We start from the raw sequence: 13,591 nt of genomic DNA, 5'->3' as shown, positions 1-13,591 counted from the left end.
GCGGCCGTTCGTGGCCGGAATCCAAACGCAATTAGTTACACGCGCGCCGGCTTAACTACAAGACCCCGGTTCCTATTCCTGTACATCTTCTCGTTACGTATACATGGACATATAAGTACACACACACAGTTGGTCGATCGTTCGAGTTAGCGAACAGCTGGAAACGGATCCTCTCGCGTTTCCTCCTTTACGGTGTCCCGACCCTCCGACACTTTCCTTCAAACCCTCCTAATTCCTAGGCCAGTTAAGCAACACCGTCACGACGTTGTAAGCAGCGTGAAAGACCATGCACGATCGCTAATGGCGTAATGACGTTTTCCAATTTTTTTTTATCAAAGTTCAAATAAATTTTGGCCCGACAGCGTTCAAAAAAATGGAATTTCTTCCAACAATAAAGCAAACAGTACAACAGCGACAGTTTATTACATTAGTTACAGCATAGAGTGCCTTTTGAATGCAAAACAAGCGTAAGACCATTGAACGTACGTGATAAAATGATGTAAACAGCGAGCAGTCGCAGCATGAAATTAGTTCTCATTTGGGCGGGTTGTTGGCCGTATATAAACTCCATTCACAGTACTCGCGAAGTTTTGTCGTTGTAAGCGACCCCCCAACCCACCTAAGGGAAGCCTATACCCCCAAATGTTCGCGCGGAACTAGCGGCCACAGTTAAGTGAATGCATAAATTTCTCAGCGTTTGTTTTAGGGCCCCACGCACCGCCACGGAACGCAATAACCAGACGTGTTTCTTTGTGCTTTATGGCCATGGCTCCGCGTCTACCATAAATGGGCTAATAAACAGGCCGGGTCCAATACCAACAGGGGTTTTCGCTCTTCCCCTTTGCTCAACTGTTTCCTACAACCGTCCTTATACAGAGCGTGAAATTAACGGGTGGCAAAGGTCAAACCTTTAAACGTAAGGTATTGCGTAATTTTTTTTTCTCAATGCGAGAGGATCTTCCTACTTGTTCTATGACTTTGAAACTGGGAGATGAAAATTAGATAACGGTACTTCCATTTAATAATTACCTTTGAATTTATGGAAATAATAAAAAAATGTTTTATTAAGAAATCATAATAATTATTTTTATGACCTACGTTTATATGATTTTTCTCTTATTTTTACTCACGGAATGTGCTGATATTGCTTTATGCGAAGTCACCCTGTATACGAATGCAGGCTGTTTGAATTTATGCACGACATAGGCGCGAATAATATCAAAGTTGGCAGAAAGATCGAAAAATAGCCGTGCAGAAAGTTGTTTGGCTTGGAAAGCGTCAGTTAACCGAAACCCTCATGGTATCGAAGTTTTCTTCTCGACTCCGAGCGAAACTTTCGAACATTATTATTGGAGGTACTGTGAATTTATGTACGTGGTGTTTAACAAAATGTCCTCTACGTAAAGTGATTCTTAAAGTATTCAAAACGACCCTAGAGCCGCCAAATACTATACATTCTTTCTTCTTGAATATCTATTGTTTTTGTTCGATCAGATATTGGAAGAAATTTATGATAAATTGTAAAGTTACATCCTCAAGAAAGGGACTGAAAAGAAGAAGAAGAAAAGAAAAATTTTTTTTAAATAATTGAAACTTATAAATCGGATATCTACCAATTGTTGACTAAAACAAACATAATAAAAAGCATTGCCACAGAATTTTTACACACGTCCATCGGATAAAATTACCCTGGTACACTTTCGCACGATAAATTTGATTCACACCCGCTCGAGTGTACGAACCACCCCCACGTCACTTCACACCGTTTATTTACGACGAGGGTAAAGGTGTACCGGGAAAAAATTCCTATTCGTTACATCGTAGGCACATTCTATTAAGCCAATAGAGTTGCCTCGCGAACGAGGGTAGCATTTAAAAGAAGCGACACCGAGCATCGACAGGAAGAGCATCGGGACGGGAGACGTGACTTAGGAGAGCCATCAGTCGGTTTTTTACGTATGCATCCGGCAGCACGGTGAATTCATTTACGTCGACTGATAAGAGTTACGATGAAGATTGAGGATGTCTGATCGGAAAATCGGCCGCGGTCCTGGACTTCGTATTTTCATCGCAAAACGAGCCGTGCCACAGCAGATCTCAAGAGGATTCAACGATCCGTCGCGTCGTCGAAAGACAATTTGCATTTCCCTGTTCAAAGATGGGACAGCACGACCCCCGAAGATCGCTAAATTACTTACTGCAACACGTTCTTCCGGACCGCAACTTCATCTGATGTGAGACGAAACAAGCGTATTATCGAGTTGGGATTAAGCGCGGGTATCTACGATATACACTGTTGTTCTGAACGTTTAACTTTCATATAAGGGGAACTTTGAAAACTTCATGTGTTAAATTTAATTAAGTTAAATTTAATTAAAAATTTAAAAAATTTAATATTTTCATGGTATCCAAATTATATTCCTAAAGGAGAAGACATATGTATTTCCAATACTTTTATCTAAACAGTATATCATTCCCAACGTTTCTAAAAATGTATACTCCGTGTACTTTATAAAAGCACTCGAATTTCGTTCGATTCGCGTCCAGAATTCCGTTGAGGCGTGGAAACTTTCCGATTTCAACGAATCTCACAGTCTGAACGCGTCGTTAACGCCCGGAGCGATCGAAGAAGTTCAATCGATATTGCAACCCTCCACGTTCCTCGAGTTTCAAGTTTTCAACTTACGAGCGAGAAAATACAACCACAACAGGGTACGGGAAAAAAAGGCAATCGAGATGGTGGAACTAGAAGAGAAGCGAGTAAAGAGGAAGTCGATTGCGCGGACTGCAAGAGTGAAGCGTAAAACGAAAGCAAGCGTGTTTTTAAGAAGAATATAATGATAAGAAAAAACACGATGCGTAGAGTGGCAGCTCAATTTGCTCTTTCTTGCACGGTTCGATAATATCGATAGACATGTGACCATTATCGATCCTGCCGATCTGTGAACTTTCAGTTTCGTTTGCATCGTCATCATTAACAAGTACCTCGTCATCGCAGGCTTAGATTAAGGCCTGACTATATTACTTCAGCAGGTAGCCTTCTCTTATCTCCTCATCGTAGAAGTTCAAATAACTTGTCAGATGGATAACACCAGGAACTGTAGAAACAGTTATATCACCCGAGGATGAAACAAACGAGAAAAAGGATTGTTCTCGGTTTAGATGGTTCCTTGGAATTGAAGAAAATCATGGAAGTTTGAGAAGAAAGTACAGAAAAATACATTCTGGGAAATTGACATACTTTTGTTGTTTTATAATTAGTATGAAAGAATTGTCTGCAGAAGATGAAAATTTAAATGCTATTCTGTACCAGGAATAATTTTTTATGAAATAAATGTTAATTACCTTAAAATTAATTTATACAAAAATCATTTGAACTTTGGAGTACACCAACTGTATGAAGAACCAGTTCCATATATCTTAATTATTTTATTCAACTATACTGACACATAGAACAGAACTTCAAAACTTTACAAACCAATCAAAGTGGTACCAGAAAGAATTTAATAATGATCTAGATAACTACACCTCGTATTGATCAAGATAAACATGTCCTGCTACATCAGCTGAACATTTCATTCGACTACATTGTAAAAGACGAAGAACAACTGGTCAACAAAAATTAAAGCTTATTTCTCCAATGATTATCCATGACAGATACAGGTTTCATCTTCATCCACTGAGAAACTACTCTGCAACTAAAACATATTTTTCTACCGTTCAGTGCTGACAGGAGTTAATAAACATAGCACCGTATTCGTAATGTCTGCTACTTTCATCCCCGTGGTATATGTTGTCTAGATAGGAAATCTCAAACGTTGGCACCGCGAGTTGCCGCGAATCAATCTTCGTCCTCGCCTTCTGATAAAGCTAACCCCCGTTTCCTTTTCCGTCGCAGCCTCCCAGGCTGCGAAATCTTACGACTTTATAACGCAATGGCAAAACTGTTTACGCCACGGTGAATTTTTACTAACACAGAAACAGCCACGAAAGTGTACATACATCATCAAAGGAGAGTACCTATTTGGAAATCAAACTGACGCTTTGGACGTGCCGCAGACGGATATATACGTTCCCGTATATGACCTGTCAGCGGTGGATAGATAGTTGCATGCATAATTGATGCGAGCGTACGTGTTGAGAACGTTTGGGCATTCATTATTAGGCAGGAGTCTTAGGATAATGCGTAAGTTCTTGCACGTTAAATGATCAGAAAATCAACCTCATAAGAGATTCATCAATAATCTCTGTAGAAAATAGATGAATGACAACGGAACCTGACACGATTCAGTATTCTTTTAAAAAGTAAAAACACAAAATGATAAACTTCTAAATAATCTATTACATATTTCCAATAATGTGACAAACTAACTAAAGTGTAAATTGGTTTATCAGAAGCAAATGAAAGAAGATGTTATTCGTTCAACAAACACTCGTTGATTGCTCCCTATCCAAAGAAGTAATCTACTCTGCGATGAATCTTCTCCCAGACGTGTTATTTCCCAGATAATCACAGTACACTTTTTACGAGCATTGGGACAGTCCAACGAGCAAAGTTCATGACTGTATAATCGACATATTGCTACGTTTATATCTCTTCACTTCTCATATTCTCCATTATTATGAAAATAAAATATTCATAAAAAAAAGAATTGCTGATTTAAGTTTAATTTCGTATAAAAAAAAATTCCAATTAAGAGCATAATATCCTGAATCTATCAAAGCTGTCATCCTCAGATACATGGCAAAGGCAATTAAAAGCAAAATTCGTGAAATTTATTACCCTACTCATAAACGAAATATTTCTGAATACCGCGGTATATTAAATTCACAAGGAAGAATAAAAACAAACCGTCCGTCAGATTTTAACGCGTAACAGCTTATTTCATACGGCTTGGAAATTAGACTAAATTAAGAGTATTTAACCCGGCAACAGTTCCAGAAAGAAAATGCCCCGCTTTAATTAGCGCCTTTTCACTAACAAGACCGGTAAAATGGTCGATGCTCGAAAGGTATTATACGAGCAACACAGCGAAAGGATTCGAGGATTTCCGTGCTAATTTGGTTACAAATTATCCGTTTCGATGGCGCACACGCGTGTTTCCTAGCAAACGTGATTTCAACGCCTAATATTCAACGGAATTCGAGCCATTCATCAGGACGAGTTGTGTTAAGCCGCGCAGTTGAACAGCGGGAAAATACATAAAGTCCTCATAATTCTCAACCCCAACCTCCTCTCGAAATTTATCATCCCTGTTTCTCATCCAAGGAAACAGTGTCTCTGGGTTTCTTCTACTTCGAGGAAATTCAATTTTCCGGAACACAAAGCCACAGGAACGATCAGAAATCGTTCTCAATTCTGACGCTGAACTGCTATCGTTGTTCCGGTCAGACCGAAGAAACGTGACAGTCGTAAAGAATGAAAACGTGAACGCTTTAGGGGATTAACGGAATCTCCAGTTAATTATTCTCCAGCGAATCAACTAATTATCTTTGCCTCCCGTCCCACGTTTTCTCCTTTTCTCCCTTTCTTTATTCTCCTCGCTCGAACTTAACCGAGCGAATTGAGCGAGTCCGTCTAGTGTAGTTTCTCGGTCGATATTCCTGTCCGCTTTCATCGTAACTATAGCAACCCCGGTTCACGAGAAAAGACCTTCCGAACTCGTCTGTTCCGAATAAAGATTCGTCTTTAATTATAATCTTTGACCTAGCCAGGGAGACCCGTTGCCTTCCGGTTCGCACAGACACGTCTACAATCTTCGACGTCGTAATGATTCCTTTGTGTCTTGTAATCAGACGTCCTCCTTTAACCGGGCATGTTCGTTCTTTCGTGAGGACCGATCCTAATTTCGGACGTCAATTTTTAACGACTCGTTAATCCTTTATAGCCGTTACTATGTTTAATGGCAACCAGATTCAAGAACTATCCGGGGACGTCCAAGTTTTAGGATTTATGTGAACGACAGTAGATACGCGGTAATTGACTTGAGCGTTTTTAGAATTTAATTTATGTTATCATTTATGAAACATCAAATTTTCAAACTACCAAATTTAAGAACTGGAAAATTGAAAACTGAAAAATGGAAAATTGAAAATTGAGAAATTGACTATTCATCGATGCCACTTGAAAAAATCACTCATTTCTGCATTTGCAAAACAGTCAACAACAACTTGCTCGTTCCCGCAATGTATCAACATTTGTTTATTCCACCAGGGACGTCGCTGATTAAGTACACCCCCGCAAACTCGTCTAATTGAACCGTCACTAGTTTCCAGATAAGGCCTTCGCCGACTCTATTCGAGAATACAATAGAGGTAGAGCACTGCGTGCGAAATTATCTGACATTGTGCTATTATAGTCGGTAGCAGTCCCTCGATCTCGTAACCCAACAAGCAGCATCACGAGTGAGGAACAAGAGGGAAGTAAAGGGACAATCGTTGGAACGGGACAGACACCAAGACGTACAAGTCGAAATGGTGGCAGGAATATCCGTGTAAAAGGGGGTGGAACGGGATGGGGAACGTGGAAGAAAGGAAAGCGGAGGGTTACGTTTATCTGTACCGGAGATCCATAAACTAATTCCATTAGCTTAAGGAATGTATAGGATATCTGTCTATTAAGAAAGGTAATTAAATATCCTTCCTTGGAAAGGGATGGATCTGTCGGGAATGAATTTGACAGGGTTTCGAAAACTTTTCTTATCATAAAAATTACTTATCGTCAGTATTCAATCCATCCATCACATCGACAAAGCATTATGCAAGCCTTGGTTGAATGCACCAATTAATGAAGTTTCGAGTAGGCAGGAGGCACGTAGAAATGAATGGTCTGCCGAGGGAAATGAATTCGTTAAATATTCAAACATGCAAACCGCATCTTGATCGATCATACACGGGCATTAAAATTCCAGTGGTTGAGATCAGAAGGCAGCAATAATTATCGAACATTACCATCCACTGCGGCATAATTGTCGCAGTAATCAGACCGTTCCGTGGTACAATACCAAGATCCGCAATAAGCCCGGCTCCGGATTTAATTAGCTCAGAATTCAGATGGTCGGTCGGTCGACTCGGTCGGAATCCTCACGGTTAAAAGTTCTCGACACTTTTAATTTAAATCCGGTTCATATCTAGAGCAAGGGGGGGAAATAGCGAGGGACGGGATGGGTGCGAATAACATCATACAAACGGTGCCCCATTAATTAAATTCCTTCCAAGGAGTTTTGCAACCCTGTCCGGATGGATACCGCGAACGAACACCGCTGCTTCATTAGAACCGACTGAATCCGGTATCGAAAATAGTTTCGTGTTCAATGTGCGTTTAAAACGTACCATGGAATGCCGGCTTTGTGTCATTTATGGAGCACAGTGAGCGCACCACCGAAGATAGAACACAGAGGAATTATGCGAACGAAGGAAAGGAACAAATTGAAATTATGCCCGCTGTATTGGTACGCGCTCGGCGTGCATAATTTTCGATGCAGATCAAATACTTTCCCTGTTACCGATGAACGCGAAATGATAACGTATTGACGATTTAATTTTACCCGGATAATGGAAAACTAAGGGGAGAAAGGAAATTGTCGACGTTCGTAATTAAAATAAGAAAATTAAAAATTCAAACATCCTCTATCATCTCATTCAGAGAAAATGGTACTTAAACGAAATAATGATCCCAAGAAAGCATCTATCCAAAAAAGGATTAACGGATTATGCAATAATATTTCAGAAAGCACTTAGTATTACAAGAACCTTCGAATCGAGAAGCTATTCATAATGGAACGCGTCAGATTATGAACAATGGTGTTGTAAGATAGCAAGCAGGAACATTGCCCCTGGCTTCTTTCAGTGCATCAGTTCCTCGCGAAAAAGGCTCTTCCACGTTGTCACGCGATGCGTGACAGCACGCACGGAGTCGTTTCAAGAATAATGGATACAATAAATGCGCATAGTGCCGGTGGAAAGAGACCAGCCAGTGGTTAAAGTCAAAAGTGTAAAAGCTTGCGCTTTCCAACCGATTTCACCCTTTCGTTTTTAGCTTCAACGAAAGACCTACATACACGGTTCAGGGCACGTTTTAACTTCCAGCTCGGCTTGCACGTACGTGGTCAGAGCACACGAGTACCTAGCATTCGAAGAATGGAGACTGGAACCGAAACGAAATCCGATTTAGATCAGAGACAGTCATTGTACTGTATCTATAAGCCACTCGAAAGATCTGAACGCAGTAATTGGAGCGTGTTTAAGACACTCTTCGTTTCTTTTTCCCCCTCTGTCAACCTTTCTTTCCTGCATCCTATCATTGAAGAATTAAATGGCACAACTGTTTTGCGGCTCGATAATCATTTAATGAGACAGGAGATAAGAGCTAATTATTAAGAATGGTTGGAAAATTATAGGAGGAGAATAATTTCTATCATTAACAAATTAGTTGTAATGTCATTTTTCTAATGAGGAAGTGCAAGTTATCTAAAGTATTATAATCTTACTGAAGCTTATAATAAAAATATTTAATATTGAATTCTTGGTATTTTCTCTTTGACAATTATGGTAGAGCAAATTAAATAGTTCTCCGACTTGTTCATAAAAATCATAACCATTCATAGTTCATCAACAGCGTTATTTTAGACAGATGTATAGCGGAATATTAATTACTAATTAACAGTTAATTGATGTAGGATGCATACGCGAGAGCAGTTCCGGTTTCAAATTATATGCTCATCCGTTATTTGGAAGCATGCTTTCACGAATCTTCCAGCAAAGTTCATGAATCTCTGCATTACGCCACGTTAAAAACACACTCCTTCGCGATGAAAGAAAAGATGACACCCAGGGTCGCTTTTGAAACTGACGTAAATACTAATTACTTTCGCAGGCATGGTTATGCAACCGGGGTCGAGCGTTTTCGCACCGAAAGTACAGAGAGGAAACGAAGAAAAAAGGAGTAGCAACCGTAAAAAGAACCGTCACCCTTCTTTTCACGTACTCGTGGAAGTATACAGGATGTCTCAAAAATAATGTACACTACGAAACTTGAAGATTTTTTATCTTTCAGAGGAATATCTTTTTTGAGACATCCTGTATACAGAACAATAGACACAGACACATATAAGGGTCGTATATTTTTCCCAGGTTGAAAAAGCTGTTAAAACTGTATCCGGCCACAAGTTCCTGCAAGATTCTTAGAGAAACCTAACACCGTCCCGTAAATCCAAACGTGACACCATGCTCCCATTCGAAACACAGTTAGCTGGCCAAATATCTACAGGTTGTTCATTGTCCCGCGTGTGTTGTTCGGTACAAACGTGCTGATTTCGTTAAGCGTGTCCCTGGCCAACAGCCAGGACATTTACACCATTTCGAGAATAGGGAATCTGCAAAACTTTCCAAATGCGTTGCATCTACTGTTTCTCCGAAAACAACCACTATTTTCGGATGCAAATTTCAAACACAAGATTGAAATTTATACGGATTTGTATAATTCATTCTTGAGCACCATTTGGGTCAAATTGACTGAAAATAGAAATCTAATATTTAATAACTTCTGAACAAAAATATTATTTATAAGAAAAAATTAAAATATTGCTACTCAAATATTTCTATAAATAAATATTATATAAAATTAACAGAACTTCAATACTTTTAATTGGAAAATCTAGAACAGTATACATTTTTTGTATAAATACAAAACGAAATGAAAGAGGGTTTCGTTGGTGGAGAAAAACGTTTCAGATCTCTTCTTTACTTTATAAAATAAAATGGAAAAGCCGAAATTCAAAAGGACATATGTGTTTACGGATCTATGTTTGCATAAGAAAAATAAAATCAGCAAATTTGATGGATCAACTATTGCTTCAATTTTCTGTTTGTACGCGCGCTATTCGCTAAAGTTTCCAAATACGACTAATAAAATATAGGAAAAAAGAGTACACAGACAGATTAGTAACGAAAAAATATCGTGATCAACGAAACATAACGCAAATATTTGACGACGTGTCGCGTATCTGAAATTCACTGTTAATAAAAAAAGCACAAAGTAAAATTAAAAAAAGATCGACTGGTAATATGAAAAAATTGGACGTATCAAACTATACCTTCAATATACTAAACCCTTTCGTTTAAGTATTATACAATTAACTACCCTGGTATACGTTTCATAAGTTTGGGTCACGATTGACCCAGATTCCGCTGTTCAAGAGTTAAACACGCGACTACCCTTAGAAAGGGGAACAGTAGGAATGCACTAGCATGGAGAACGAAAGAATTAGCGATAGGTAAGAATGCTAATACTCTTTCCATTCCAACTACCCACTTGATGCTATGCATACATGTATGTAGAATGCACGAGGTATAATAAGGCAATATGGTTTGCATATCCCTTATAACAGGTCAAGGAATTACACAGTCTGGTCTTTGCAAGTTCTCGACAAATATTGATGAAAAAATATTCTGTGATCAATTGAAACTTATAATAAATATTGCAAATGAACTAGAAATTATTCTTATCTTTGAACAATCTTTGAGTCGTATTTATTAAATTTAATACATGCAATCCAATTTGAATTGAATAAAAATGATAGCTGACAGAAATAAAAACGGGGTTCATACGAAACGTTAGATTCTATTCGCGCAAGGACTCGCTGTAAAGCCAGTGTTTAGATTAATTCCTCGTTTCTTTTTCTTTCCTTCTGATGTTCTCGGCCAGTGTACCTGACATTCCTACCTATATCCTATTAGGGATGTAAATGCGGTAATTTCGCGAGGTAATTACTGGCCTCGGCACGAAAGTAATGCCTTTGAACAGAGGGGACTACCACCTTGCTGCCCACTGCCCACCGTGTTACCCTGAAATTACTCTACTGGATGACGCCTGAAAGCACCTTCGTATTTCCGGAATTAACGTTTCAGTCTTAGTCGAAACAGCCAACTCTTTTCCCTTCTTTCATTCAGCCCGTATTTTTAATTATTTTCGTTGAACAGATATTAATTTTTTGGTAGTCTTAAACACTTCGTATCTGAAGGATTTAATTATGTAAAAGGAATTATAAAAATTTTAAAATATATTTCTGGACACTTTTTCCTGTAGAAATAGGCATTCGATAATTTTTCTTCAATTCACCCAAGAATGTTTATGATTTAGAAAAATATCAGACTCACATTACGGTTATCTTATAGTACCTTACGATCGCGAACAAAGAACAGTGCATGAAAGGAAAACGAAATAGCCTGTACGTCTATTGGGAGATCGAAGCGACAGAAAAAGGTATGACGATTTCACAATGGTGAACGACCAGGAAATCACTGCGAGGGCTTCACCAGAGAATCGATACTACGTCGAAGACGTGAGAAATCCAAACGACCCGACGTCCTAGTGCCGCGAAATTGAGTCCATTATCGGTCCAGCCAGGTACCCTCCAATACCATTGATATTCGTTTAACGCATCGTTTCTCCGACTAGAAGGGTGACAAACAAGAATCTAAAGAAAAATATAAAATTTAGAAGATCAATGACAAAAATAGAAAGAAACCATCCGAAAGGAAATAAACAGATAAACGATCATCAATTTTCGCTTCTACTTGCTTCTACTTCAACAAGGTAAGAACTTTATTCATGAATTCGAGTTTCCGGAATGAAATCTATCCAGGAACGATTCGTTCAGCTAACGAAAATATTGAAATTCCGTAATTGCCCGAGGTTTTTTACTACGAAGGTAGGATCGGCCTGAATAACCGAGAGGAATGAAACGTTACGTTTCATTTTCTTGCTGTCCTTGCTGAATAAAAGGAACTATAATTCACGGAACGAAAGACGTACGGGTTGACACGAGCCAGCAAGAGGGAGTCACACAAGAAACTGGTCCACAAGCCGAAGAAATTGATCAAGGGTTCCTGTTCCAAGAATAACGTCTGAGAAACGTTGCGTGGATGGTTCGAGGCACACCGGGGAATAAACATCAGACGTCAGGTCAGTTCTCGCACCTTTCATCGTGAATAGCCGAAGAGGAGGCTGTACCTTGCAGTTCGCGTGTTTTCTCGCAACTTTACGCGCCATTGGCCGCCAATCTTCGGAATGAAACTGCCGCCTGCTGAGTGGATTCCCGACGCGCCCTTGCTTGTAAACAGAACACAGAAAAATGCAACGAGGGAAGACGGAAAAAAGCGGAGGAACGAGAAGAAGATCCTGGAGAGGATGAAATATTTGTACACCCGCGTGCATGGTACGCTTCCATCGGTTAGAGGAGCAACGCAAGGCAGAAACATCTACTACTGTACTCTTTTACACGGATATATTACACATTGTATTCTATCGGCAACCGGCTGGCTATAAACGGCGATATTACCGCATAGCAAGCAACCTGAAACTCACAATGCGACTTAGAAACGCGGTATCGGGTATGTCATGGCCGTGCCAGACCGTAAACTCGCGCTATCGGGCTATCTAGCTTTTGTATATGCTCAGTAGCGACTTCGGGGTGGGAAAGGGTGGGCTACCGCCCAGGGCGGCGAGCACCCAACGACGCGGCGCCTTAAATTTAATTTTTAAAAACGTCTGATAAAAAATGCACCATCTTCCGGATGGAAAATACAATATAATATAATAAAATACAGTACTCGTCTGTCCTAGTCTTTCCAACAAGAAACTTCAGCGTAGCAAATTGAGAAAAAAATCATTTCCCAGATGACTTTTCCGCTTTCAACGGGATTTCCAGAAAGAAACACAAAGAGGCAAAAGAAGATAGGACCACGAGAAAGACAACCAGGAAACTTTTCGTTCCGTAGCCAACATCAAGAATTGGCGGAGAGCAGAAAAACTGGGACAAACTTTAGATGAGGGAATATTGACATCATCGACGAAAGAAGAGAGTATTATTCTTCGGCAAAAGGTTATGGAATTGGGATGAATCGAATAGCACGGTAAAACAGACATAAAAATTCTTCAATGATTATGGCTTTTCAGAACCATATTTTGCTTTACGACCTTATTAGAAAACGTAGCAGTTGCAATTTATAATTCTTTCAAATTGTAGTTAAATAGATTAATCATTAAACTCCTTCAATGACATCACTGATAAAGTAATCGTATAATGCTTTCAGGAAGAAAAGAAAGTTAATTATGTATCATTATGACACCTTTCTTAAACGCAGTTCTTTTAACAACCTTCACTGTTGGGTGTAGAGTGACGTATTTATAACAGCGAATAAAAGCGGTGATGTTGTTTTAATGAAACCTCGTCACTTTGTAATAACTCACGCAATTTTACGGTACAATTACCAACGCATTAATATGCAAGTTTCAGTAATAGAGCGCACCGCGCATAATCCCGTATTATTATCGCAAAGAGATCGAACACCGTTATGCGTTAAAAAGACTACTTTAAATGAAACATCGTTTCATTTTCTATAGTCTAGTATTTACAGTCAAATTCTGACTAAAGAGGCATCAAAACATTCGTACAATTCATTTTTATAAATATAAATAATATTATGCGAAGCTGAAAAATATTTTATACCATCGCAATTTTTAACCCTTTCGCTACGACCGTGACAAAAAGTTTCATATATTTTCTTATTAAATTATCTAATTTAATTT

The 13,591-nt window shown here is 39.1% G+C and overlaps 1 protein-coding gene across 3 annotated transcripts in view; it reads right to left on the bottom strand.

Moving 5' to 3' along the window:
- The window catches only part of LOC114881523 (autophagy-related protein 16-1), a 392,271-nt gene that overhangs the window by 371,029 nt on the left and 7,651 nt on the right, over positions 1-13,591 (bottom strand). The window lies entirely within an intron of this gene.

Source organism: Osmia bicornis, chromosome 7, assembly GCF_907164935.1.
Source record: "Osmia bicornis bicornis chromosome 7, iOsmBic2.1, whole genome shotgun sequence".
NCBI classification, from domain to species: Eukaryota; Metazoa; Arthropoda; class Insecta; order Hymenoptera; family Megachilidae; genus Osmia; species Osmia bicornis.
The sequence above is the reverse complement of the archived record's forward strand: the minus strand, read 5'-3'. Positions and strand labels throughout refer to the sequence as shown.